At 46.6% G+C, this 27,362-nt stretch overlaps 1 long non-coding RNA gene across 1 annotated transcript in view; it reads left to right on the forward strand.

The window, feature by feature from the left end:
* Positions 1 to 25,960, forward strand: part of LOC112947542 — a 161,355-nt gene extending 135,395 nt beyond the window's left edge. The window contains exon 3 of the long non-coding RNA XR_003249423.1: positions 25,876 to 25,960. This is a non-coding gene — a long non-coding RNA (uncharacterized LOC112947542). The remainder of the gene's footprint in view (positions 1 to 25,875) is intronic.
* The last annotated feature ends 1,402 nt before the right edge of the window (positions 25,961 to 27,362 follow it).

Raw genomic sequence — 27,362 nt, forward strand, 5'->3', positions numbered from 1 at the left:
TAGCTACGTKGTAGAGAGGCGGGGGGGCTGAGTCCGAAGGGCCTTCCCGGCTGCTCCGGGAGCGCCGGGCAGCTGCGTGCGGAGCCGGCGGCTTGGGAACGGAGCGAGCTCCGTCAYCGCCGCAGACAGGCGCCCGGCGGCCGGCGCGCAAAGAGGGTTAAGACATTAGCGCTAATCCGAGGATTTCGGGGAATCAAGGCAGGACCGTCTGGGAGCGAGGGGAGCAGCCCGGAGGCAGAGCGCTCCACGGAAATGCCGGGGGAGGTAAGTGCGGCGGGGGGCTTGGGGTTTCTGTGGGTTTTGTTTTTCCCCCAAAAAAATGAGTGTAGCTACGTGGTGGTAAAGGGCTTGGCGCAATGTGCATCTAACCCCGGCGGGGGGGAAAAAAAACATATATATGAATATCTCTATTATCTTTACCCCCATTGACTGGTATTTTCCTCAGCAGTGGATGGCAAAGCACCTGTCCAGCCTTGGAACCCAGTTTAAACTGATAAAAAGATAGAATCTGTGCTTTGAGGAGCACGAAATGCCTTTCCTGACTTCCCTCAATTAACGAAATTGGGCACATCCCTCTAGGATCTTGCTAGCTGATTGTGGCCACGTGCCAGCGTTAGCCAAAAAAGAGCTAATGGAAATTGTACCCGCTGTTTTGTAACATTAAACATTCTATTGAACAACAGCGGAGAATTTAAATAAAAACGCTGTAAAAATGCTGGGCGCAAACACAGCCATTGGAAATGCTGTAAAGCCACTTTGTAATGACTCTGCGCACGGGATTAAATGCCGAAAGCCCCTGAGCTGTCGGGATGTGGTGGAGTTTTGTTAATCAAATTGATAAGACGGTGTTTGCTTTCTTTTATTAGTGTGTGTTATATCCGTGAGAGTAATTTAAAATAAAGCGGTGTCAGGGGCTCCTGCCTACGGAGGAGAGCGTGCCCCGYGCTCTCATCTACAGGTTCCTCTGGGCAAGCGAGCGCGGAGTTTGCAGGCTGASATACCGAATCCAAATCCAACTCGTTTCCCTCCCGGCTCGGAGATGTTCCAGTTGGGATGATCTGGGCGGGCGCTGCTGAGCATCGTGTCGGTGCCCCACAGGTCCCGGGGGGCTGGCGCTGCCCACTGGGGATCAGGGGCTTCCCGGGATGTTTGCTGGGGACGGGCTGGAGGGAGCTCGGTGAAAATCACCAGCAGCCTTAAGGCTTCCTCGTAGTAAAGGCTCTGCTAGCCCAAATCGGCAGCCTAGGGCTCGTTTGGGTTCTTTGCCTGCTGTTTGACTGGRTTGTGGACGCCAATGTAACTTGGTAGAAGGGAATGGCAGGTGCTCCCTGCTCCCCTGGTGCCGGCCGTGTCCTGCTCCCCATGCTCTGTTGGAGCTGGATTGCCTCTTAATTGTAAGAAATCTTCAGAAACGCATAATCTCTTGGAACTTTTCACTTTTATTACAGTTTACTGCCTTTATTCACGTCGGGCAACTGTGATTTTTTTTTGTGTGTAGATTGAGTGCTGGAGTTAGGCTGAAATGCTTGTGCCCTCCTGCATAGTGAGGGTGCTGGTCTAAAAACACTGGCTGTTCCCTTAAGCATGGTGATGAGTTTGAGCTAGAAAGCAGTTGCTCATCGGGTGCGTTTCAAGGTTTCAAGGCCCGTTCAAAATGCTTTAACCGGTGTCAGAAGGTTTGTTGGATGACCCGTTTTTGCACGTAGCTCTCCTGTTTAGTTGCAAGAGCCATAATTGCCGTTAGTGGAAGCCTGAGTGCAAACTCATCTGATGACAGAGCCCGTCATGACTTAAAATAGATGACATCATGATAGGCAGTTTCTCGTTGGTGTTTTTGAGTGAAGTTGCCTCCAAAGCTTGCTTTAAGAAGCCCCTGATGCTCAKCCAGCAGATCCTCAGTAGAGCAGCTTCCCGTGTGGGTTCCCTGCCCYTGGCTGCTGCACCATGGAGAACGAAGCATTGGCTTAAGCATGAAAACTTAAGCAATAGTTTTTCCCCACCAGTGAGGAAACGCTGTGTCTGAGCGTTTCGTTTGGTGCTGCCCCAGCCTGGGACCACATCGATGGCCGGTGATGAGGGCTGACTCGCAGCTCATGGGCTGTGCAGTTTCTTGCAATTGTGTGAACTTGCTTCTGGACTTGATTTTTGCTTCTCAGAAGTGCCCTTCTTGTCCTCTTGGCTTTYGATTGCTCGGTGCAGAGGTTGCACGTGGTAGCACTAACGCTACTGAGGCAACTTTGTTGTGTAGCCCTATGTCCTGTGATCCTGGCGCTCTTCTGACAAAGACACCGTTGACTTTCTGGCCCTATAAACTTCACAAAGGGACTTGTCTGTTTCCTGGCTTGTTTGACGAGTATGTATGTGCTGCTTGAGTCCGGTTACATGTATGCCAGCTCACGTTTCCCAGGCCTGCTGGGACTGGACATTCTTGTCACGCCAGTTGGGGTCCCTGGTATCATCTGAGAGTCACTGAGTCGCCGGGTCCTATTCTCTGTAATCCTGTTTATTATCTAGAAGGAAATCCTGCAGCACAAWGACCTTTCCCTGCCTCCTGCCCTCCTGTTAAGGAACAGCCCTTATCTGTGTGTGCCAACTATGGGGTTGGCAGCGACGCGCGCGCGGTTTAGCGAGGAGCGAGCGGCAGCTCTGCTTTTCCCTGTGCCTCGCTTGTTTTTATATTTGGGATCATCTTATTTAGAGCTCAGTAGATTTTACGCAATCTTTTCTTGGGGGGATAGGGGCAGTGTTGRTTTCAAAGACGCGCTAATTCCTACTTATCTCAGGTGCTTCACTTGAAACTTTGCTTCACTGCAGTCTTACACCGTGGCCATAGTATTTCTGAAGAAAAATATTCTTGTTTATACTGCATTAGCTTTCTTCTGTGCTTTTCTTCCTTAAAGATGGGCAAATACATCAAAAAAAAATCCTGCACATACTTGCCTAAATTGAAAAGGAAACAAATTTGCTTGTGTTCGGGATTGCATTTTTATCTCTGCTTTCTGAGAATTTTCAGGCTATTGCTGGAAACAACCACAGAAACAGCTCAGCTGCTGTGGTCAGGAGTACTTTTGTCCTGGTATTTGTGTGTTCTGGATAATAATTACAATTCGGGGGGAGTGGAGAGGTTATCGGCAGGATAAAGCCTGCCTCCTCTCTCCCTTTCAGGGAGCTTAGTAAGAAAAATGAGTAAGAATATCCAGGTTGAATCTGCAAATGTGTGTGGCTGCTGATGACTTTGGTCCAGCGTGTTTTCTCCCACGAGCCTTATTTCAAGAGGTTATTAGTGCCATTTTTAAAACTACCCGAACCTCTTTTATGGGAAGCTGCTAATCTGCCTAACGATCCTTGGTGCCCTGGGAAAAGGCCGAGGAAGCAGCGTGCGCTCGCATGCTCTGCATTTATTTAGAACCTATTTATTTACTAGGGCCTAACGTCGAGTGGGGCGGCTGCCCTAACAAACYTCAAGTGGATTTGGGAGACGGGCTTTGCTCTGTGCAGCACCAAGGAATCGGTTCTCCTTCGTTAAAGAGGATTTACTTAGCTGTATTTGTTCACTGAATCTCGCTAACTTACGGCCTTCAATCAAGAAGTTCGGATTTATTCGATGTTAATTATAACCTGTTAGTGTTGTTCAATTAATACTTAGTCGATTCAGTTTTGCACAGGCATGTGAATTAGGTGGAAAGCGCCTGTCTGTAGTCTGTAAATGCAGAGGGACTGTGTGTCAAAAATGGTATTAAAAGGGACTAGAAGCTCTCCTGTTAGTTATTCCCTTTACCTGCTGCTTTCCTCCCCTAGGACAGACTGGGACTGCCTTGAGTTTGAACCTGGGTGTGAAGGACCGCGTGTGATAGAAGGCCGAGTTGGAGATAGCCTTGTCTTAAAATAATATCCAAGGAGGGGAAAGGGCAGGAGAGTTGTCCCTTCCAGGCCTGCCTTGCTTATTGTGCAGGCCCACAGCCGGTTTCCTGGCTAATTCCCACAGGCCTTGGGAGCTTCTGTGCTTCTCCATGCCCGGCGCATCCGTCTTGGTGACGGCGCCGAGACGTTGMCAGCCTCTCCTGTTGACTTGTGCTGCGAGGGGGTGACTTGCGATGCTGCCCCAGCTCATCAYGAGCGCCCTGGAAGCTGCGTCCTCGCAGCCCTGCTCCCTGCCTTTCCCGGAGCTTCCCTCCGCTCCGCAGAAGGTCCCTGAATTCCGGTGCCGGCAGCCCCGGCTCGCGCTGCCTCGCTCGGAGGGGCAGTGGGAAGGGCGAGGACCAGAGCTGTGTCCATGGGGTTAGGAAAGCTKAGTGAACATCCATGTATTCCTTTAGGATGCGGCAAGGGAAGCAAGTGCTTCCTTTGCTGTGCGGGCTGTCCTCACATCCCTAGGGAAGGTGTCACCTTCGGAGACACGGAGAGGCCCAGGGAGCCTGCCTGCCTGCCTGCCCTGCCGTGCCGGCCCCAGCCTCGCTCCGGGGGCACCGGGGCCTCTCCGCAGCCCGCTGCCGTGTCAGCCCTTCAGAGCATCCAGCAGGGAAGAGCTCCAAACGCCTGTGTGCCAGGCAGCGTTCTCCCCGCTCAGGGCTGCCGGCTGGGAAGGGGACCGGTGCCACCGGGGGGCTCTGGGATTCCTGAACCCCCCTGGGCACCACGGAGCCAGCGAGGGGCAGCCTGTGCCATGGGACAGGAGGCTTTGCCAGGGCGCCCTGCAGTCCCTCCGGAGAATGGGCMTGTGGAATTCCTCCTCAAGCCCTGGAAAGGCAGGAGGCTTCCTGGAACCAAGCTTAGCCCTATTAAAGTGTATGATCCAAGGCAGCATGCTGGTGTGTCAAGGATTTGGTGAGCAGAGCCACTGATCGCATGTCTTTAGTGGACRCACCCATTCCTGTGGTAATGGATATGGTGCGTGAGATGCCAGGGAGGATTCGCTGCCCGCGCCAGCCTGGCATGGCTCCCTTGGCACAGCTCGCCCTGTCTTCCAGGGAGAGCTGCTTCCCTGCATTATAAGCAAATATCACCTTGGTTTTTACAGCATCACACTTGAGGTTGTGGCTTGCTCTCCTGCTTGGATTGGGAGTCAAAGGCAAAGGACATAGGAAGGTGCCAGGTATTTCCTCCAAAATCAGCTTCCCTTGTTATGTGTTKGGGTTCATCTTCATTCATATTTGCGTTTGCAGAGCTAAAGACAGAATTATAATAAAAGCTGTAAACCAGAGGGAAGTCAACTTCCTGTTAGACCAGCTGCTGAAAATACCTGAAATCTCCCAAAGCGTGGGTTATTTTTTTTTGTGTTTGAGGCCTGCACAATTTTATTTTCCTTATCTCTAAGCTACATCAAACCTTGAAGTACATCAGAGCCTACAGCGAACCTTGTGTGTGTGATTTATCTAACTGGAATTCAAGAATTCTTCAGCTGCACCAAGTCCCAACCCAGAATTTTGATATAGATCAAATTCCCTAGAAATCTCATGGGGTATTATTAATTGCATCTGTAGTAACTTGTGTAATCAAAAGTCTTAATTTTTTTTAACTCTCTRTATGTGTCTTGTAATGTGTGTTTTCCTGGCTGGAAGTCTTTTCTGCCCAAGTTTTGCTGCCTGTCTTAGCTTTTCTCCGCTGCTGTTGCTCCTCCCTTGAGTAACACTGAGCCCTTTTTGCTTCCATTGGAGTTGCTTATTTGTGTGAAGCAGCCCACACTCCTGACACGATGCCCTCTTTTCAGAACTGCTTTTAAAAATGAACAAATAAATAATAAATAAAAGATGTTTGTCCTTGGATTACCCAGTCCTTGCAGCTATCCAGAGGTAAGCGCTCCGTCGAGGAGCGGCCGGAGCTGCCCGTGTCCTGCTGGGTGGTTCCGTGCCTTTGCCAGCTCCGCTTGGCCTCGGCGGGCACGTTGCTTCCATGCAAGCCAGCGCCAGAGGGGAATCTGTCCCCAGTTCCAGTTGCAGGGATTTTCCCCGTGCTGCTGCCGTGCAGCTGGACACGTCTGGATGCGGTGCCTCCCGCGCAGGCCAAGGGCGACTGAGGGAACCTTGGGATGCGCCTGTTTCCTTCTGGGAGGCAGCTCCCTGCCAGTGCGGGCAAGCCCATCTTGGCCATTGGTTACATTGCTTATTAAAAAAGAAAAAAAAAAAAAGACACACAAATTTAACATTTATTTTTTGGTAAGTGCTTTAAGATTAGTGCTGAARTGAATGCCCTTAAGTCGCCCAATGAAGCAAACATGTTCCCTTTGTGTTCCCTTTGAAGCCACCAGTTGCTGAAGCCTGTGGTCGCCTGACTGCTTCCACACACTGGAAACAGTCCCGCTGTCCCAGTGGAAACRGGACTCGCTGCAGAAATTCAAGTGGAATTGGAGAATAACAGGGTTTCCGATGAAATTTTAAGCCCTTCAAATCCCTTTTTTTGGCCCGAGAGCTGGGGTCCGGGCTCGCAGCTTCCCCCCTGGCCCTGGATGAGCAGGGATGCGCCTTCGGTTGCCCCTTGGCTCCTTCCCGGTGCCGGTGCCGGGCTGCGAGGCGCGGAGCCCCCGGCCCCACGGCGCAGAGGGGCAGCGGAGGCAGCGAGCGCAGCGTGACGGAGCCTTCGGCCTCGCTCTTAACCCRTGGGCAAGGCAGGGCCAGTGATCCCACTGCTTTGGGTGTGCGGGCAGCACGGGGGGAAAACCACACAGGTGTGTGTGCTGGTGACTGGGCACGGCCCTGCCGTGAGGGAATTCAGCCAAAACGAGGAGCGTTTTCATGCAAGCTGAAAATCCAAGGGGCAGGAAAACGTCACGTCGTGGGGAGTCAGGGCAGGAGAAGCGGATGTCACACCGCGCTGCGGTTTCACAGATGCTGCTCCTAACCCTCCTTTGTGCCCCCCGGTCCTCACACCTCCTTTGTTCCTCAGTTTGTCATCCACGTGGCCACCACCGTGCTCATCTTCTCCCGCTCTGTCCCTCCCCAGGTTGAAATGGCACCAGGGGCGGCTGCAGTGGCAGGAGCTGCCCTCTTAGCCTGCCCGCGCGCATGCCCGCTCTCCCTGGCTTTTTTAATAAGGCCAAAGAAAGTGTGACACGAAAATGGGGGTAGCACTGGCTTTGTGCACTCCTGCCATGCACCCCTGGTTGGCTGCAAAGGGCTGCGGAGGCTGATGGAAAGCGCATGGATTGGCACTGCTTGGGAGAGCTCGGGCAGGATGTGGTGATAGGGGCTGGGGTTGGGTGGCTTGGCTTGACTCCCCTTCTGCTCCCCTGGCCACCCATGGGTGGCAGCCAGCGGCACAGAGGCCCCTTCCAGTGAGAGCASTGCTTGTTTTCCTGCGTTGTAAGCCCGGTTTGCACTGACGAGCCTGTGTGTGTTTGAAATTCATTCCCATTTTTCATCTCGTTGGCACCAAGGCCAGCAGGTTCCTCCCAGGCGATTTGCAACAACATGCTGCTTTCACTTGGATGTTTTTCTTTGTTTTTTTTTGCTATAACTTTCAATTTTCTGTAATTAAGCAACCTGAATGCTGTTGTATCAAGTAACAAAGAAACTCGATAAGCTTTTGTGGCCATGATAAGGAAAGTATTAGGTTTTACATCTCATCCACAGAACAGAAGAGTTTTTTTTTCTGAAGTAGTCCCATTATTCCTTGAAACTCTTCCAGACCATTGATTCCTAGCTTATCAATAATACGTTTTAATTAAAATTGGTGTGTCTTGCAGATTGGTAGCAATAGCAGGATGAGCAGTAGACCTGCCCGGATCCAGGTTTTCCGGCAAGCTGCATCGCTTGCTRGAAAAGTGGTGTGCAAGTCCCTACCCTCCATCTTTTGCTCTACAACAAACCTTCACATTTGGAGCAAGAGATCTCCGGTTGCAGCGGTTATTTATCTGCCTGTCGTGCGTTTGGTCCCTCTGGAAGCACYGTGTCCTTAGAGTTGCTCCCGGTTTGGGATGGGAGGTGCCGCCTTGGTGCTCGTGGCATGTGGGTGGAGGAAGCGCYGTGTGCAGGTTACCTCTCCATGCAGCCCTGTAGTCACCTGCCCCTTTCTGATCCAGCTCCCAGCCTGCCCATGCACCTTGAAAGGGAGCCATGTTTCTCCATGGAATTCCATCCCTGCTGGTAGCGTCTACCGGGGAAAGGTTGCAGGGAACAGAAAGTAACAACGACCAAACAGGAGGAATTTCAAAACCATTGTTAAAAAATTGATTTGCATCAGGTACATTTGTTACATTGCAAATGTTTCTGGTGATCTATCCAGCTTGTCATGTTTTCTAGCAAATGGCACGATCCCACACTCCCGATTAGTCTGAGGAAGGTCTCTTAATTGTTATTTCGTGCAAAAATCGCGGGGGAGAGGAGATGCCACTGCTGGCAGGAGCCTGCCTAGTCATCTCGATGAGCCATTGCCGTGGCCAGCGAGTCGGRGCTGCTTTGCTTTTTCCCCTCTGTGCGACTGTAGCTCACGGGGAGTCACAGACCTGACGGACACAGGAGCCCCAGCTGAAGCTCGTAAACCCTTAGGCAAAAATTGGGAAGAAACACAGGGAAAATAGATGGAGAAGGAGTCTTGTCCGAATCAATGCTTCTTGTAAAGGGAGAACACTCTTTAAGGAACAGAAGGGAGGCAAATCTCAAACGTATGCACAAAATGTGGATTGCGAGATGTGCTAAGGAGCTCTGGTGATGCTTTTGTTCCCAARTTTGTGCTGGAGGGGATTTCTGCGGTGCAGACAGCAGCAAAATAATGGAYTGAGCCTTTTGGGCGAGTCAGGTGTGTTGCTGAAGGAATGCTAGGAATAAACCTGAAAGAATCAAGAAACAGGAAGAAGGTACATCTRCTATACATCCCTCAGAGCAAAGGGCTCTCCTCTGCCTCTAGAGAAACTTGAGGTGGAAAGGGGAAATATTTTCAAGGCAACTACAAAAGACRGAAAACAAACAAACCAGCCCAAATGCGTAGGTTTATCCCCAGTCTGGTGGTTCCTGGGCAAATGGATGTGACACACAGGACCTTTCTGGGATGGCGAGATCTGCCGAAGCCCCAGGTTACACCTTGGCATTTAGCTTTATGCTGTAGATTGGGCAAATGCTGGTCAAAGACATTCTGGCTCTGAAGCAGAATTTTAGATCTCTTATGGACAATCTTAAATCTTTCMTGCCAAAGAACTAGCACAGATAGTCTAAATATCTGTGTAGTCGTGGCTGCTTTCAGCGCTTGATTGCCAAAGTGCTGTACAGAGCCAAGGCATATTCCCAAATGCAACTGCAGCACCTAGGAGCCAGGGTCTAATTAAACAAGCTGATGTCTAAATATTTCTGAAACGACGACACAGGAGAGTATTAGGCTGACAGTGATCCCAGAAACCTGTAATTTTGAAGGCTGATGAGCTGCAGAAAGAGGGATTTTAATATAATCTGTAATTTGTATATAAGCAGATGTRGCAAGTTGGAACCTGGAAATGTAAGCACCTGCAATTTCAGTCCAAAGCAGTCTCTCCCACAAAACAGCCCTCTCTTTCTSTTCCTTTCTCATGGAGGAAGCTTGGGTAGTGTATTCTGAGCAAACCTTCTAAATTACAACAAAGAGATACCTTTAAATAAATCAACCTGTGGCTAGAAATCTCAGAAATCCAGGTGAAAGGATCAGCAAGCACTTTGCCTTTGACTTAATCTTGCTGCTCAAAGGTCTGCATTTCCACTAGAATATATTTAGGGGTCTATAGATTTTAAATTTGAAAAACACAAACATAAAAATAGGTTCCTTTTTTTTCCACAGCACCAGTGAAAAGGAGTTTGCAGAACCTCTCTTGGTGGCAAGGTTAATGGATCATATGGTTCACAGCAGAATCTTGCCCTTCATTTGTTATAGTTGAAACCTCTTCTAATGAGATCTTCTTATGTTGAAACATTAGAGTGGGACTTCCAAAGACCACGTGTACAATTATCTGATCTATTACAAATTCAAATGCAAATGAAAAAAAATTGATTAATTTGAGAAGTCGTCATGTTTTTCACTTAATTAATTTTAAAGGTCAGTCTAGCCAAAGAGATTCCCTGTTATAATGGAGATATCTTACAGCTCTGGATCAAGGTTTATTTGCGTTTACACTCGGTAAAGCTGAAGAGGATTTTGACCACCGTGAATGAAACTGAGATGAATGAAGCGGAGATGGGTCTACAGTAGATGTCATGATTACCCATGACAACACAGCCTCCCTTTGAACGCACATGCTGCAAGCTGCAAGGCTCCGTGTACCGCAGGCATCTGACCTTCAGCACATGTCATTATCCCAGTCATATGGCCGATCCACAACGAAAGGTCGGAGTTCCTTTATATGGGCTCTGCATTCCGTATTTTGTACAAATGTGTGGCACTTTTGTTTGGAGGTTGGCGAGGAGAGAGTCTCCCTGGAAGGTGGTTAAGCTGGAGCTGGGTTTCATTCTGGCAGCAAGGATGGGTTTAAATCAGGTGACTTTGGGTATTTTGTTGTTTCCTTTATTTATATTTTTCCATTTATTTTATTTTTTCACAAAGGAATACGTTGGAGCTTAGTATTAGATTAATTCTGCCCTGAAAGCAGTGGGGTTGCCCCAGGTGGAAGTCAGCACAGAATTTATTTACCTCAAAGGAACTGTCATCTTCATGAAATGTGCTCATGTCTTCTTGTTGCCTTTGGCAGCAGTCATGAGCAGGGAAAAAGTTATTTTGGTTCAGGCAATCCAGGCTTGTATTTGCTGCTGACCCTTCTTTCTTCGGGTTGAGGAGCTGCTGCTTGTGGAGTTAGTTGTATTTTATGGGAGTGCTGCTCTGGTATTTATGACCGTCCTCCTTCCTTTTATCTGCAACCATATAGTTTTGTTTGGGGATGTCATCTGAAGTCATCAGGCTGTCCAAAAAACTCTTCAGCCCCAAAGCAAAAGCCCAGACAGCCCCTCTTCACCCTGCACTGCTACCAGCACTGAGCTCCTGTTTTTTCCAGGAGAGGGAACAAAAAGACTCAGTGTATTTTGGAGGTGCTAACAAAGCCAGGAGGTTTAGCTGCAACGAAAGGACTTCTGAGCAACGCTAAGCTCCACGGGAAAGGAGGGGGATGGCCTTACTTGATGGCCCTAYTGTATCGTACCACGAAGAGCAGCCATGGGGACCCAGACAACTTGCACATAAGAATCACGTAAATGGCACTTTCAGCCCTCACTGTTCTTCTTTTCCTACAAGGAAAGGCCAAAATGGACGAGTAGATTCAGAGTGACACGTTCTAGCAGTGTGCTGTMCTGTCCTGTCTTGTACAACAGCTRCCACGGTGGCAGTATGTTGTGCTGCGATTTTTAAATGGTACTCTTTGGCACAGTCCTGTAAGACTGAGTCCTGCAAGACTAAAAGCGGGGCAATTATGCCCTGATCTTCATTCTGAGTAAAGATACAGGCAAAGAGGGTAGGAGCAGCATAGCAGCTTCATCCATAACATGGAGTTGGCAGATGTTRCAAGAAGGGTGACCAAGCTGTGCAGATCTCACTGCAGGTGCAAGAATGGTGCTGAGAGATCCAAGCTTGACAGGAGCAGAATAAAGGTAAAAAATAGAGTGAAATTTGGAGAACACATGAGGTCTGCATTGATTGAATGAGAAAATTTAAACTTGTGAGTTACTGAGTCAGTCAGGAGGGCTGAAATGTTTGTGCTTTTTCAGAGAGAGAGAACTAGTTACTTGGTGCTAAATGGTTCTTTTTGGGGGCTGTTTTCCTTTGTATGCTATGTGAGTAGAAGAACAAATGTGCCCTATGAGGTGGCCACRCAATGTTTTAGGATCCCTGCCACCTTCTTCCCTTCTCCAGACTGCACAGTCCCAGCTCTCAGCCTTTCCTCCTGGGAGACGCTCCAGTAGCTCCTTGATGGACTCGCTTCAGTAGCCCCAATCAACAGGATCAGACACACCACTCCGAGCCCTTCTTGTGGTACATGAAAACCCATGCCAGATTATATTTCAAATGGGCCTTGACMTTCCCAGCCCCATCCCTGCATACTTGGATGATGACACCGTATTCCTTCCTCTGGTAGGGACCTGCCGAACCTTCCTACCCTCAAACAGATTTACTTTTTCTCCCAGCTTGGTGTCACCTGCAGATTTGCTGAAAGTGCACTCAGTCCCCTCATCCAGATCGTTGATAAAAATATTAAAGAGGACCAGCCCAACACTGGTCCCTGGAGAACAGCGCTCGTGACTGGTCACCAGCTGGATTTATCTCCATCCACCACCACTGTCTGGGCCCAGCCATCCAGCCAGTTTTCCACACAGTGAAGAGTCCACTTGCCTTGGCCATGAGCTGCCAGCTTCGCCAGGAGAAGGCAGTGGGAGATGGTGTCCAAGGCTTCCCCTTAGCATGCACTGTTTGGTGGCTGCTATGCCTCTTAAAATTGCTCCCATTTTTGTAAAGCTGCCAGAGCAAGCTTTTCCTGGAAGGAATTTATCACTGCTACCTATTACCTGCTTGTAAACACTGTGTACTTTAAATATTTTACAGCTACGTGAAARGATTGCAGCTGTGGGCACTGTGCTTTTATGCAGCGTATCTTTCAAATGGCTATTCTGCCTCTCATTTCAGAATCCAAAAATATGTTTTATCTAGAAACATGGCTGTCAGGACACACACACACGAGAGAGAACTTCTTTCTACCCGGAGGGAAAGCGAATGAATACATTCTTAGTGTCTCTTTGCATGTTGGTTCATTGTTTGGTTTTCAGGTCATGAAAAGCTTTAGCAGTGGACAGCTAATCTGATTTAATGACAAAAGCAAAGAGTCTGTTTTTCAAAGTTGCAGCAGATGTAGGGAATAAATGGTAAACCATTTTCTAAACGTAATGTGTACATTTATAGCAGTGACATCTTGGTCTTGCACAGAAAATGCAGTCTATCCATACTAAGCAGAGCAGCTTAGGCTAACCAGCTGCAGGGTCATCCATTAGCAGTACTTTATCTGATTAGTATTGTTAATGGAAGGGCTTACCTAGCCGTTCCCTAAAGGCAGATCTGCTGTAGATCATGAATTCTTGTCAATACAGTCATCAGAGCCATCGTGGCTGTGGTAGCCCAGCTATTAACCTGCTAGGGAAAAGTGGGCTGAAAAATATACTGAGCAGTCAGTGAAATGGAGAGTCTTCCATTTATCTTTCCAACACACGTTGCACGCTCCCTTGCACTGCTACCTTTTCTGTCACTTCACGTGCAAGACAAAGTATTTCAGCATCTTTTCCTACCCAACCTCTAATATATTCTCTGCCTTGATTGTGGTAATTTATGGCACTTGGGATTTTACACTCATGATAAATGAAAAGGTGATGGTAAAAGGGCTTGTTTCTGGAGCAGAAGAAAGTATTGTAGTTACATCCTGTGTGTCAGGATATATATATATATATATACACACACACACACACACACACACACACACGTAATGCACACTGGGAGGCAAGCAAAAAGCGACTTCCTCCCTGAGAAAAGAGTGGGCCTGGAAACAACATATCCTATGGTAACTTTGAAGGTGGCCTAGCTGAAATTTTAATTACATATGGTACATTTCTGTTGTGTTTGTTTTAATATCTCTGGAGATGATCAGTGTAATTAGTGAACTGTCTTCATTATAAATAGTATATTTCTTTTATTCACAGGTCAGCAATATTTAATCTGGTAGGAATTCGTGTAGAAAGAGGTTATTTGTTAGAATAATCTTCAGTAATTTTGAGTTCCTTTTTGAAACCACTGGTCAGTCAGATTATGGTGGTTTTCTTCATTATTTCAAATAGTCTGGAATTTAATCTTTTGTTTAGAAAAGAGATAAGTGTTTTTAAACTGTTAGGGTAGCTCGGAGGCGAAAGCATTTATTTTAAATTAAAAGATGCCGACGTGTTTACTAGGCTGTTAGGGTTTCAATGTGCGGATTCTGACACCRCGGCAGCTCTACCGCGGTTTGTGTGTGTGAGATCCCGGCGTTCCTGCTGGCATCCACCACGGCGCTCACCCCCCAGCAGSAATCAGCGCTTCCGTGCCCTGGTTACGGAGCTGCACCATTAACCTGGAATMTCTCTCTTTTTTTTTTTCTTTCCCAGACAGAACTTGTTCCTTCCCTGTTTTCAAGGATAGGTTAAAGATTAATGAAAACTGTGAATGTTTTCAATTTTAGACTACTTCTTGCTAAGATGAGGTTCTTCCACGGGATCTTGGAACATGATTTTAGTTATTTCTGTGAGGTGGCTGTATTTCTTTTCCTAGAAATACATTTGAAATTATTTACTTAAATTTCTTCTAGGTGTCATACATTACCTCCACTACTTTCGTAGACTGATCTGTACCTATTGTTTCTTCTCCCTGTTTTTCTCTATTTACTTCTCACGTGTTTTTTTCATTCTTTCTTGCCCTTGTCTTTGCTCACATTTGCCCTTTAATTCTTTTTTTTGTTTGTTTATTTCCACATATTCCTTTTTTTTTTTTTTTTTTTAAACATGTATCACTTCCCTAAATTGGAGAAAAGACTTATAGCCCAAGCTCTAGCTGTCTGCATATCCTCCTTGTTCACCTACCTGTCTCCTTGATCCCTTAGATAGGGGCAGGGCATAGAACTTAAAAGATCTCTCTGAACACAAGTTTCCTGTCTGGAATAATCCAGTACTGGCTACTGCAACCACAGGCAGATCACAAGTCTCAAATTCGTGTTGAGAGGCACCAAGAACGGGAGCTAGCAGAAAGACCACAGCATGCAAGTTTGGGCTGTGAGGGTAAACAGGAAAGGTCGTGCCTCAGGCCCATTTCCAAGATTAGTTTGTAGCCAGGRAACAAAAGTCACAAAAGTTTCAGGAGGGAGATAGTAGGGATGTCCACTTAGTCTTAGATCTGTTGCTCTTGAGCTTACTGCTCATTAGTGGAGCAGCCAGAATGAAAGATCAAAGTACAGACCAGAGGAGAGGACATGACTCTTGGATAAGAGCGGTAAATGAATAATACCAGCACAGTAGTGCAATTTCAGAATGAAGTTATCTGGGGAGTAAGATATGAAAATTGGAGAACAACACAGGAAACCTTCGTGTAGGATCTTTCTAAAAATGTTTTCTAATAATGGRTGGAGGAGCTGGAGGAAAAGGAGGYGATTTCTTGGAGAGAAAGCTTCCTTTAAACAGCTACAGAAGGCASTTGCGATGGTCAGGGTACTGATTGAAAGACTGGACTTAAAAGKAGAGATTAAATACAAAGCAGTTCTGAATTTGTAGAAGTAAAAGCCAGACTGCAACAGACCCAAAACAGAAATGGAGAACTTAAAACAGTATTTGTTAAAAAAAAACTTGGAGCAGATAAGAGGGTTATCCAAACTGTCATCATGCCTTGTAAATGAGGTGAAAGAACAAGAATCAAGGGTAAAAAATGTGAGAAAGAAATTCTTGCATTACTGGAGGGGAGTTACCCTCCATTTGTAACCATAGACACAGGGGCAGAGGAAGCAAAAGAATGCAGAAGGACATTGAGAGGAGGCAAAAAGTCCTCAGCATTCATGACCTAGAAGTCACAGAAATATCCAGTGTTGGAGGAGGGGTGAGCAGGATGGTTAGGCTGTGGCCAGAATAGGATAAGGGAAGCAAGAGGGAGCAGAGCGTGTTGCTGCTCTGTGAGAACAGTCTGTCTGGGGAATAATGGAAGAGCTGAATGGATGTTGGGAGTGGTGAGGTGCTCTGCTGAAGGAGTGGAAGACAAAGGCCTCTACAATGGGCAGCTCAGATGTGAAGGAAGATAGGAAGCAACAAGCTGAAGAGAGGGGCACAAGTGACAGCAACAGAGAGAGAGAGAGGTAGGTAGAACTGGAACTGACACTAAATAACCTCAGTGTAAAATAGAACAATTAAACAAAAAGTCCAGGACAGAGGAGGTGAGAACATGTTAGTTTGGGGAGCCCAGGGTTCCATGATGAAAGGCAGGGAGGGTGATGGGGAGGAGAAATCCCTTCCTGAAAGTGCAGCTGAAGTAAGAGTTCCAGAGCAAGGCAGYGTGGTCTTGAAGGAGGTGAGGTAAAGGGAGTTGGGGGAAGCTGYGGCTACTTAGGAGCATTTTAAGTGTGGAGTTTCAGAGGGACTAAAATAGGAGGCAGAGGGAAAGCCAGAGGCCAAGGGATGAGATCTGCTGGTAGGATAGTGGCAGTGAAGGCCTTGAGGCCAGTGGCAAAGTAGGGTGGGAAGTAAATTCTTGATGGGCATGAAAGGAAGATGACTTTTGGAGAGAAAGTCACCAGAGGCAGGATGGAGGGAAATGGGATCCTGGGGTTCATGTGAGGGGCAAGGGAGAGAAGAGGAGGAGGGTAAGAGGTCAGACATAGCAGAAGGGAACTGAGGAGTGGCTGAAGTAACAGCAGGCAACATAGGGAAAAGAGCTAGTGTAAGGAAAGGAGGAGGGAGACAGATGCTGTGAGGCATTAGGGGGATGTGGTAAAAGCCATGGTAGAGTGGCAGATGGGCAAGGTTTAAAGAAAAGGAGGGAGGAGGGGCAGGGAATGACATTCAAGGAATTCAAGGGCTTAATCTGCTGTCAAGAGAAATCTCATAAAGAGCTAAAAGGTTGTACGATGAGTGTCTGGATCCTTGAAGGCTGTGGACTGAACTGCAGCTCCCCGTTGGCTTTTTATTCTGCCACGGTTCGTTCTTCCTGCGTCACCAGAGTGCGTTAGAGCTTGGAAACCACTGAGCTGGCGGGTAACAAATCGGGTCTGTAGCAGGAGGTATGTGTATGTGTGTGTGTATGGTAACTGACTTTCTTCTTTCACCTAAATGCATTTCATGTCTAGTATATATGTGCAGTTTTCTGCGTTTAGGTTCAGAAATGGGCATTTGGAGCCATAGCTCCCAAGTGGACTCTCTGAAAATTATCTGCTTGGTGAGATTTGTATGGGTTCATGCAGTATTTCCTTTCATTTGGAGGGAGCTAAAAAAAACCCTTGGGACACTTTCCACTTTCAAATAATCTAAGTGGAATTAAATCAGTAGCCTTAAGTTCAATCAGAACAGTGTAAAATCCCAGCAACAAGGATGTTTTCTATGGCTGTGATGTGAATTTGTGACCTTCAGAACGGAATCCATCCAGTTGAGCTGCATGAATAGAGGTAGGAGAAAAGTTTTCTCCGTGTGTGAAATATTTATACCTTTCTGGGAATAAATTCACATACTAAGTATCTCCTTGTCTTAGGATTTTGAGCATAGGGGGCTGAAAGTGACACAGCAGTCATCCATGCAAAATTATTTATAGAGTGCAGTGCAACAGCAGCGACACCAACGCATCCTTTAATGTCTGCTTAAACATCCCAGTGTTGTAGTTGACTTGAAAGAGATTGTTAGTTTGTCAGGGGGACAGACAACAGCACGCTTCCCCTCCCTGCACCAGCATCTCTAATGAAGAAGCTATTGAACGGAATATGCATTAAGTGACCATATTTTACATTAAAATTTGATTAAATCCATTCTGTAGGCCACGTCCRTGTGAGCCATAATTACAGTATTCTGTCAGTAACTGAGGTAATGTGATGGGAAGAATGACACATTCTCTGAACTGCTCTTAACAGAACATGTATTACAGCTCAGTGCTTGCCGTGTTGGGCAGTCCTTGGTTAAGGGAACGAAAYGGAGAATAAATGGCTGCTTAGAGCTGCGCAGCTTTGTGGGTCCCACTCTTCCTGCTTGTACGTAAAGCTCTTGCCTTGAGYTTTATGAGGGGGTGAAGCAGGTCAGGGCACGAGGAAGTCCCAGGAAGGACTTGGGAAAGAAGGGACGGCGGCRCCGCAACGTCCTCCTCCTGCTCAACGTTTTGTCATTCACGCTGTACGTCGTTGCACCCGTGCAGTAACGGGACTAGCACTGTCCTGGCTGACCTGCTCTGGGGTTTATTCTCAGATCATCTCCCTCTCGACAGATGGGAATGGACGTGGCTCCCCACGGCACTTTGTTTTCCTGCGGCAGAGCTGTCGGTGGCATTTCCCAGCCTTGCCTTGGAGGAYCCGAAGCCTCCTGTGCTCCCATTGCTGTGTGACCTTGTGTTTGCAGCCATCAAATACAGTYTCGGTTGTATCGAGCATCAGTCAAAGAAGAAAAGGGGAAAATCTTGGTGAGGCAACTGAATAACCAAGAGCAAAGTGAGCAGTTGACACCTACACCTCAGGTCAAAGAATTTCCCCTCCTGTGTGTATTGGGGCTTCTCTACATGGCTGCCTATTGTAAGTTATTTTAAGCTAATGATTCATAGTTGCTATTTGGTGCCAAAAGTCCTGAAAATCACATGTTTGCACAGCCATAAGAAAATTAAGCCTAAAAGCCATAAGAAAATTAAGCCTAAGCACAGCCATAAGAAAAATAAGCCTAAAAAAGCATGCAGCTTGAGAAAACAAATTGAATTGCAGTGAACTATGAGGCTAAAATAAGCAGTAGGGTCACTGGACATGCCAGATTTGCAGTTTCCCTTCCTGTGCTCCTGTTTCTGGGAGGTCATTTTGCCTTAGTCCATGCACACYAACATTTTCTTCCTTAATGATTTCTGACAACATAACCATCTTACAAGCGATCTCAGGGAGGATTTCATGGGCAAAGAAAATTGTTCTTGATATTCTGAGAAGGGCTGATCGGGTCTCTTGAGTCTGTGGGCTGTGATGGTTGAGGCACTGGAAGTAATTAGGGAACCTGGTGAGGTACTTCCTAGCTGTAGAAATTAATTTTCTGTGTATGCTAATTAATGTCTGAGGTTTCTGTTTGCTTTGGGTACTAAATATGCAAGAATTAATAGCTGTTCTCTGAGTTTTGGTGGGGAAAAGTGTGTTTGAGGGGGTGGCTTTTAAATAATAAAAACTTCCCGGCAAGTATTGGTGACCTTGTTGTGTTAAGACTTGAAATGCCATGGGATTTGCAGCTGACTTGGGCCACGTTCCCTTGCAAAAACACCCCTCAGCAATGTTGCAACATGTGGATAAACAGCAAGTGTCATTCTAATGGCAATGCAAAGGTCAGTGCAAAAATACAGAAAAAGCAAGGATAAATATTGCTGACCCGAGGTCCAGTCCTCTGCTACCCGAGTCAAGGACTTCTCGGTTTATTTCAGCCATGAGGCCAACTGTGGAAATATTTCTCCTGGCCCYGTAACTCCTGGTGCAGATAATAACTGCTGACTGGTAGCGGTGGGGTGCAGCTAAACAGAGCCTCCTGACAGTAATGCTAGTCCTCTGCGCTTCTCCCAAACGCTGCTCCACGTGTCTAGAATGATGCACTCTCCTTACTTTAAATTGCAAGCATGGATTTCAGGTTTGACGTCCAGTTTTGCCCCCATTGTATCCAACTTTGTAAATATGAGCTCGACAGGCGTCTTTCTCTCTCTTCCTCCATACGACAACTATAGTAGCAGGAGGTACAAGTATCTATCTAGTCTTGTGTGCCACCCTCCCTCCTGATGGGTTCCCAAGCTGTGTCCCGCATTGCCACCTCCTCCCTGAGCCTTCTGGTGGGGCCTGAACAGGGCCCAAGGGACAGGTAGGAAAAACTCCATCAAGTGTCCCCATCCCTCSTGTTTCCCTGGCGTTTCTTTGGAATAAGGGTGTCTCCCCGAGGCCCCTGTACCACGTGCTGCATGGTGGTGGTGATTAGCGCCCTGGAGGAGTACGGCTTGTCATCTAGGCTTTATTTCCAGCGCGATATCGTGTAGGCAGTTAGGCTTTTTTCCCTGCAGGGAGTGACAGAGGTACACACCGCATAACAGGTAACACCTTCTGTGGTTAAAACCAGCGTTTATTAGCAACCCTTATTTCATTCAGGGAGTCCCAGCGTTCCGATGTCCTCGTTGTCGCAGGGCRCACTGCAGGTCCTGGAGCCTTTCCGAGGTGCAGGTGGCTTCGACAGGGGAATCACCCTCTGTCTGGGGATCCYGATAATCCGTTTTTCCCATGAGCGTGGCCAAATTAGCTGCTTACAAGCAGGTTCCCCCCCAGACTGGCCAGCCCCTGTTCTAGGTGCTGTCTCTGTGAAGTGCCGTATGTATTGCTGAGCAATATGTATTTCTGAATATATTTTTTGCTGCCTTCATTTAATTTTTTAAGAGGTACCTCTGCAAGGTACTCCACAGTGTATTCTCATGACTGAGAGACTGAGGAACTTCAGCTGGCAAATGAGCGAGCAGACACCATGAGGAAACCTGTGCTGAGCTGCTCTATTTTGACAAATCTCTTACAATTACTTCATAATATTTCAGTGACCAGCAAAGACAGAACTCTAATTGTATCTCTAGCTGTTGCTACTGCAAAGCACCTTTTAAACCGTATTGAAGTCCTTACTTGATCTTCCTACTGCTTTTGTCACACAAATCATAAAATACTGTTAAATTACTCAACAAGAGCACTTGGCTCAGATTGCATCCAGGCAATAGCATAGAGATCTGTGCAATAGCAGAGAGATCTTAGTGTGAGAGGCTTTGAGGAACTAGAAGAGGCAGTGACCTCTCTTTGGGAAGGCATTTGACCTTCCTTTTTCAAGTGAATGGTCAGAAATTAATTGTTCTCCTTCTGGCTCTCCGAGACGCTGTGCTACCTTTTCCCCGGCAGGCACCTAGGAGCGGTGATGAGCCCGTTCCGCAGACTGGATTATTGTGACTCCCTGAAGCTGAAGATGAAAGCTCCACAAAAGCTCCGGCCATATCCGAGCGCAGCGGCCTCCCTCATTAGCAGGAACAGCTCTGAAAACACTCAGGGCCTTTGCTGGGCCTCGTTAGCTGCCATCCCGTTTGCCTCTGCAGCCAACTAGGCTCACTTGCAGCATAAGCACATCAGAGCACTATGGACACTGCCCTGTACATAGCTCTTGGGATAGCTTCATATCCCAGGGACAGTGCTGCCAGCTGCGTGCAGGATGGGGCTTCCTGGAACTGGAGGCTGAAAGACCTTCTCCCAGGTTTCAGAGAGAGCAACCAAAAGAATCTCAGCTCTGGCATTTTCATAGAATCCTAGAATCATATAATGCTTAAGGTTGGAAGGGGCCTCAGAGGTCATCTAGTCCAACCTCCCTGCTCACACAGGGTCACCTAGAGCACCTGGCACAGGGCTGYGTCCAAGCGGGTTTTGAGGATCTCCAGAGAAGGAGACTCCACAACCTCTCTGGGCAGCCTGTGCCAGGGCTCTGTCACCCTCACTCTCAAGAAATGTTTCCTTAAGTTCCTGTGGAACTTTTGGTTCCTCAGCTTGTGGCCATTTCCTCTAGTCCTGTYGCTGGCCACCACTGAAAAGAGGCCGCCCCCTCCTCCTCACTGCCTCCCTTGAGGTAGTTATAGACACTGATCAGGTCCCCCCTCAGCCTYCTCTTCTCCAGGCTGAACAGGCCCAGCTCCCTCAGCCTTTGCTCATAGGGCAGATGTTCCAGGCCCCTGATCATCCTCGCAGCCCTGCGCTGGACTCTCTCCAGCAGCTCCACATCCCTCTTGTACTGGGGAGCCCAGAACTGGACACAGTCTCCAGATGTGGCCTCACCAGGGCTGTGTATAGRGGGACGATTTTCTGAACAAGGTCCATCTTATTGTGAGGGAATCCCTCTGCTGTAACAGAAAAGATGTTTACAAATGTGCATATCAGAAAGGAAGGATATCTAAACATGGAACAGGAGTCCGCTCTGGAGAACTGGGTGCAATTCCCGTAATGAAAAAGTTGATCCAATACACGATCAGTGGTGTCCTAAGGTTTCTTAGCTAACATTTTACTGATGTGTCAGACTATACTGTGGATAAAAGCAGAGCATTGCCRTTGGATAGATGTCAAGAGGTCATTTAGCTTCCTTGTGTTCTTACAAGAGCAGTGGGCTTCTCCACATAGGTGGGCACATGTCCATAGGGTGCTTCTGGATGCAAAGACCTGTGAAGGTTCAGAGGTCCAGGGCAAAAGGCAGAAGAGAAGACAGCAGAGAGGACTTACGTGGGCACAGAAACACCAGTAAGGTGGCCCTCAGCAAGACCATATTGAGCTCATATTTGCTGACAGAAGGAAGAGTAGTTGGGAGGGAGAAAGAGTCAAGTATTGCTTGACTCCTGTAGGCAGGAAGATGGAAATCTGTCAGTGTGCACTTAGGCAGTGCCGTCCTCACGGGCTCAGACACAAGACTTGCCTGCAAGTGATGTGAGGGTGAGGTGAGGCGAGGATGAGGTGTTTCCCTCTGCCCTGTGGGCTGCCACAGTGTTAGTGCTGTTCCCACTGGAAGGAATCTCTAAAGGGCGCCTGGTTCTGCTAAGATGCAGGGTTAATTATCGTTAGATTATCGCTTACGGGATGTTTTCTTTAAAATCTCCACTGAAAGGGACTGTGTGTAGTAATTGATTTCCATTTGCAGTGGCCTGCTTAGTTAGAAGGTCTTTCCTCATATTGAACCTAATTAGAGACGTAGAAACCTCTTTGTTTTTCAAGTTAAACCAATTACTTTTTGTTTTGATATGGAAAAAAAATGATCATTCACCAGAGTGTATTTCCTCTCAGAAATCTTTTATGAGGTCTCCTCTTTTTACCACAGCCGTGAAACCACAGCTTTCAGTCTCTCCTTCCTGGTCAAAGCTTTAGGAACTCTCCTAAGGAACTTCCCTCTGGATTCTCTCCAGTATCTTAACACATCAAGTAGAGTACCCGAAACAAAATCCAAGGTACCAGCTGAGGCCTCAGTGGTGTAGAGGGGAAATAAATGCCTCCTGTGGCTTATATATGTATTAATATGTAACAGGATTATATTTGTCTTTTTAACAGGTTCTGAACACTTTCAGTAGTATTTTTTGCCTGGGTAGCTCACCCCATTGTGTACCCCTTGTGCTTTATACCAAAGTACAGCACCTAAAGACACATCATTTCATGGGGAACTTTCTGTCCTAATGGAGGTAGCCCACTGAATCTTGATTTATTGCTAAAGTCAGAAAGGCTTAGCAGAACAGTGATCTTAATGATGTGAATAACATTATCACAAGAGTGTCTGGCTTTAAGTTGATAGTGAGAAGAGAGATTGACTCTACTATTTTTCAAAGATTTATGGTACATGATAGTGTTACAGAAACTTTCAGCTGTTGCTTTCCATATGAAGACAAAAGGGGCAACAAGTCAGTGAGTCTCATAGATACCAAAGTCCTGTGGGCTTCCTGCTGAAATTAGTGTCATGTCCTGCACTGCATTAAATATCTTCCTCTGACCTGGGGTGCCTTACTGGTAGCAGCCCTCAGCCCTGCCACGTTTGTACAGGCATTCATATTTCACTTTCCCCAGTTAATCCTAATAACCAGCTTTTGGAAGAACATGACAGCCTAACATATGGGTGGCAAGACTGCTCATAAAACGTAATAACAGGGCCAAAAAGGATTAGATGGATAGATGCGCTGTGCTTATTGTGACATTCCCTGATTAGGAGGTATAACTACTTATTACAGCCATTACCTTAGTGACTTGGAAGCTGACTGAAGCTGTTATTTGAAAAACAGGTTATAAGTCCAAATTTAAAACAAATGTGCACTTATAACGTGTAAGGGATATAATTACGGATGCAATTCTGTTCTTCAGTATACAGATGGTAATTTTGTTCATTTATAGTTACAAACTGATAGTGTCTCCTGTAAGACTGGCACTGGCAGGAATAAGTGTGTGTTAACAGTAAGTAGGCACTCTGTAATACATGGTTATCATTTTATTGATAAGGTTCTAGTGAGATGAAGACCAGCCAGAAAAAAAGTTCAAAGTATTTCTCACTGTAGCAACAAAAGACTTCTGGCTTTCTTCTTGCCTGTTCATCTTTTTATCACATGAAATGCTTGTCTTTTTTTTTTCTTAACTGGAAGCTTTAAATTGGTTTTATTTTCAGTGAAATCAGCTGGGTTGGGCATCTGCAGGTCTAAGCCTTTAGGAATGAAATTCAGTTTCCACTTAAAGTAATACAGATTTTGCCACTGATTGCAGAAGGTTAGCAGATGAGTGTATATATGAGTATGTGTGAGAGAGAAATCTGGGGCGGGGGGTGAAAACTCACAGAATCACAGAATGGTTGAGGTTGGAAGGGACCCCTAGAGATCACCTAGTCCAACGCCCTGGCTCAAGCAGGGACACCCGGAGCACGGGGCACAGGGTCACATCCAGGGGGGCGGTTTGAAGATCTCCAGAGAAGGAAGCTCCACCACTTCTCTGAGCAGCCTGTGCCAGGGCTCTGTCACCCTCACAGTGAAGAAGTTCCTCCTCACRTGCAGATGGAACCTCCTGTGTTTCAACTTAACACCTATTGCCCCTTGTCCTGTCACTAGCCACCATGGAGAAGAGCTTGRCCCCTTCCTCCCTACATTCTCCCCTCAGACATTTGTGCATATTGATAAGACCTCAATCTTCTCTTCTCCAGGCCGAACAGGCCCCACTTGCTTAGTCTCTCCTTGTACGAGAGATGCTCCAGTCCCTTAATCATCTTTGTTGATGTCCGCTGGACCCTCTCTAGAGCTCTAGAAGCTCTCTTATGCTGGGAAGCCCAGAACTGCACACAGTACTCCAGGTGCAGCCTCACCAGAGCTGAGGAGAGGGGCAGGATCCCCTCTCTTGACCTGCTGGCAACACTCCTCCTGATGCAGGCCAGGATCCCATTGGCCTTCTTGGCCACGAGGGCACACTGCTGACTCATGGTTAACTTGGTGTCAACCAGGACTCCCAGGTCCCTCTCCGTGGAGSTGCTTTCCAGCAGGTCGACCCCTAGTCTGTCCTGATGCCGGGAGTTATTCCTCCTCAGGTGCAGGACCCTGCACTTGTCCTTATTGAACCTCATGAGGTTCCTCTCTGCCCAACTCCAGAGTGTCAGCCACTCCACCCAGGTTGGTGTCATCTGCAAACTTAGTCAGGGTGCCCTCTGTGCCCTCATCCAAGTCCTTGATGAACAGGTTTATTACCACCCYCTGAGCTCTGCGATCCAGGCAATTCTCAGTGCACCTCACTGTCTGCTCATCTAACCCACACTTCCAGAGCTTCCCCATGAGAATGTTCTGGGAGACAGTGTCAAAAGCCTTGCTGAAGTCAAGGTAGACAACATCCATGGCTCTCCCCTTGTCCATCCAACCAGTCATCCTATCATAGAAAGCYATGAGGTTGGTCAAGCATGACTTCCGCTTGGTGAATCCATGCTCACTGCTCCTGCTCACCTTCTTTTCCTTCACATGCCCAGATGTTTCTGGGATGAGCTGCTCTAATCTCCTTTCCAGGGAYGGAGGTGAGGCTGACTGGACTGTAATTTCCTGGCTCATCCTTCTAGCCCTATTAAAGATACCCTTTCAATTTTATGCTTCCTCTAAAGGTTATTCAGCAGATATTTGAGAGCAATTAACACAAAATATTCAGCAGCTCCCTAGCATTTCCATATTCAAAGAAAAACAGAGCAATATGCAGGTCGGGTTGCTGAAGTACTGTTAAGATGTTTGGGTTAGGTGTTAGATAAGGGATCATGATACAGCACAACTGATTACTGATTCAGGTATTCCAGTTTTAGCATTGCTTGGTACTCTTATTTCACTACAATTTGGCTTTAAACAGGAAAAAAAMCGCCATTTTTATGAGGTAAGAATACTTCATAAACATATTTAGAATTTATACAATGATTTAAATTCTTAGAATAACTGAAAAAATTCAGTCTGGACTGTGAGATTACAATTGAACAACTCAAGATTTTACCAACAGCTCAATGGTCCCCAGCATTATATAAAACAAACATGATTAAAAGGAGGTCCCATTTACCATCAGGAAAAGTCCCAACTGGTTTCTATATTGTCATTTGTTTTCTTTAATTCTATATTAATAGTTTCACTAAAGCAGCATTGTGGGTGAACATGTGTGTTTTATCTCTGTTTTCCRTGAGATGATTATTTATAAAGTCCTTTATATTCTGCTAGGACCATCCCTGAAGGATCGCCCCTTTTTCCTGTAGCTCCTGGGATGCAGCACTGAGGTGGACAGGACTACCTACTCATAAGGCTGTGTGAGTAGCCCGTCAAGAAAATATTCTTTAGTGGTTTGTTTATGTATCCGTGTCTTAATATTCCACACATATGTTTAGTAATCTATAGCTTGGGATGCTCAGACTAACCCGTTGCTCTCCTGCTGTGTCTTTACTCTCATTTTTCTCATTCTTAAAGATTTGTAAGCCGGTGAGAGCAAGAATTATGGTTTTTTGTTTCTTTGTCTTACTTTTGTAACAAGCCTGGCACAGTTGTTGGGCAATGTAAGCGTAAGCCATATTCAAGATAGTTCATCTTAGCATGAGATGAGGGATGGCTTCAATACAAGACCAAGATTCATTGTTCCTGAAATCATTACGAATGAATATATGGCTGTTTATGAGACATCAGCACAGGCACTTTGACTCTTCCAGATATGTTTATAAAACATACGTCTTTTATTTGATATTAAACCTACTTACAATTTTTTTAAAGGATGTTAACCCTTCCATTGGGTAATATTAGGCTTCTGTACAGACATATTTAAGTAATTCAGGACCTCGGTGACCTGAATTAAGATTGTTGTGGCTGTAGTCAGCTCTCTTACACTGCAGTGCCATTTTAACAGACACAAAATAATTTGCACTGTAATTTTATACTGGCATAAAGTGAACTATCTGTGAGTTAGAAATCCAGAAGCTAACCTGAAATAGCATTCTGAGAAAAAAATGAAATGCATCTTTAAGGAAAGGGCTGCTTGTTAGCTTTGTAATAGTAAGCMAATCACTATGTAAATCCATAATGGTTTAATTTTATTTGAATATGACTGATGACTGAYGTGCATACATTTGCTGATCTGTAAGCAGACTCTCCTTCTCCTGCTCCATGATGATCTAATTATTAGCGAAAAGTGCGTCGATGCTTCTTTACGTTATTAGCACTCTGGGTAAATACTCCTTGGATAAACCCTGGAGTTCATAGGCAGCCATCCTGGATTTAGCCCCTGAAGAACCCTGACTATCTTAGGTGTCCTTCAAGCATGCTCTCTGATTGCAAGGTCCCAGGATATGGTTTCTTTTTCCCATTCTCACCCAGAATCTCTGGTAGACCACATTGCCCACCCGCTTTCCCCTGGCTTGGAGATCACATCCTCATGCTGCTCTGCTCATTTTTGTTACCCATCTTCCCTAACTTAGAGCCATAAATAATGCTTGCTTCACGTTCCCTCCATTCCTCACTTCTTGTCACCCCTTTCTGCAAGAGCAAAGTCTTTTTTTCAGGCCAGAGGCTCAAAGAACAGAAAGCTTTTATTTCTGAGCATCTGGCTGGCTGGGACTTCGACCGCAGAAAAGAAGGATGTGGCCTGAAAAAAATAAGAGATGTGATAATTTGGCTTGAGAATGTCAGAGGAGATAGGGTTGACTCTGGAATGGAGTCAGCAG

This window comes from Nothoprocta perdicaria, unplaced genomic scaffold (genome assembly GCF_003342845.1).
Source record: "Nothoprocta perdicaria isolate Ctin4 unplaced genomic scaffold, notPer1 scaffold_235, whole genome shotgun sequence".
NCBI classification, from domain to species: domain Eukaryota; kingdom Metazoa; phylum Chordata; class Aves; order Tinamiformes; family Tinamidae; genus Nothoprocta; species Nothoprocta perdicaria.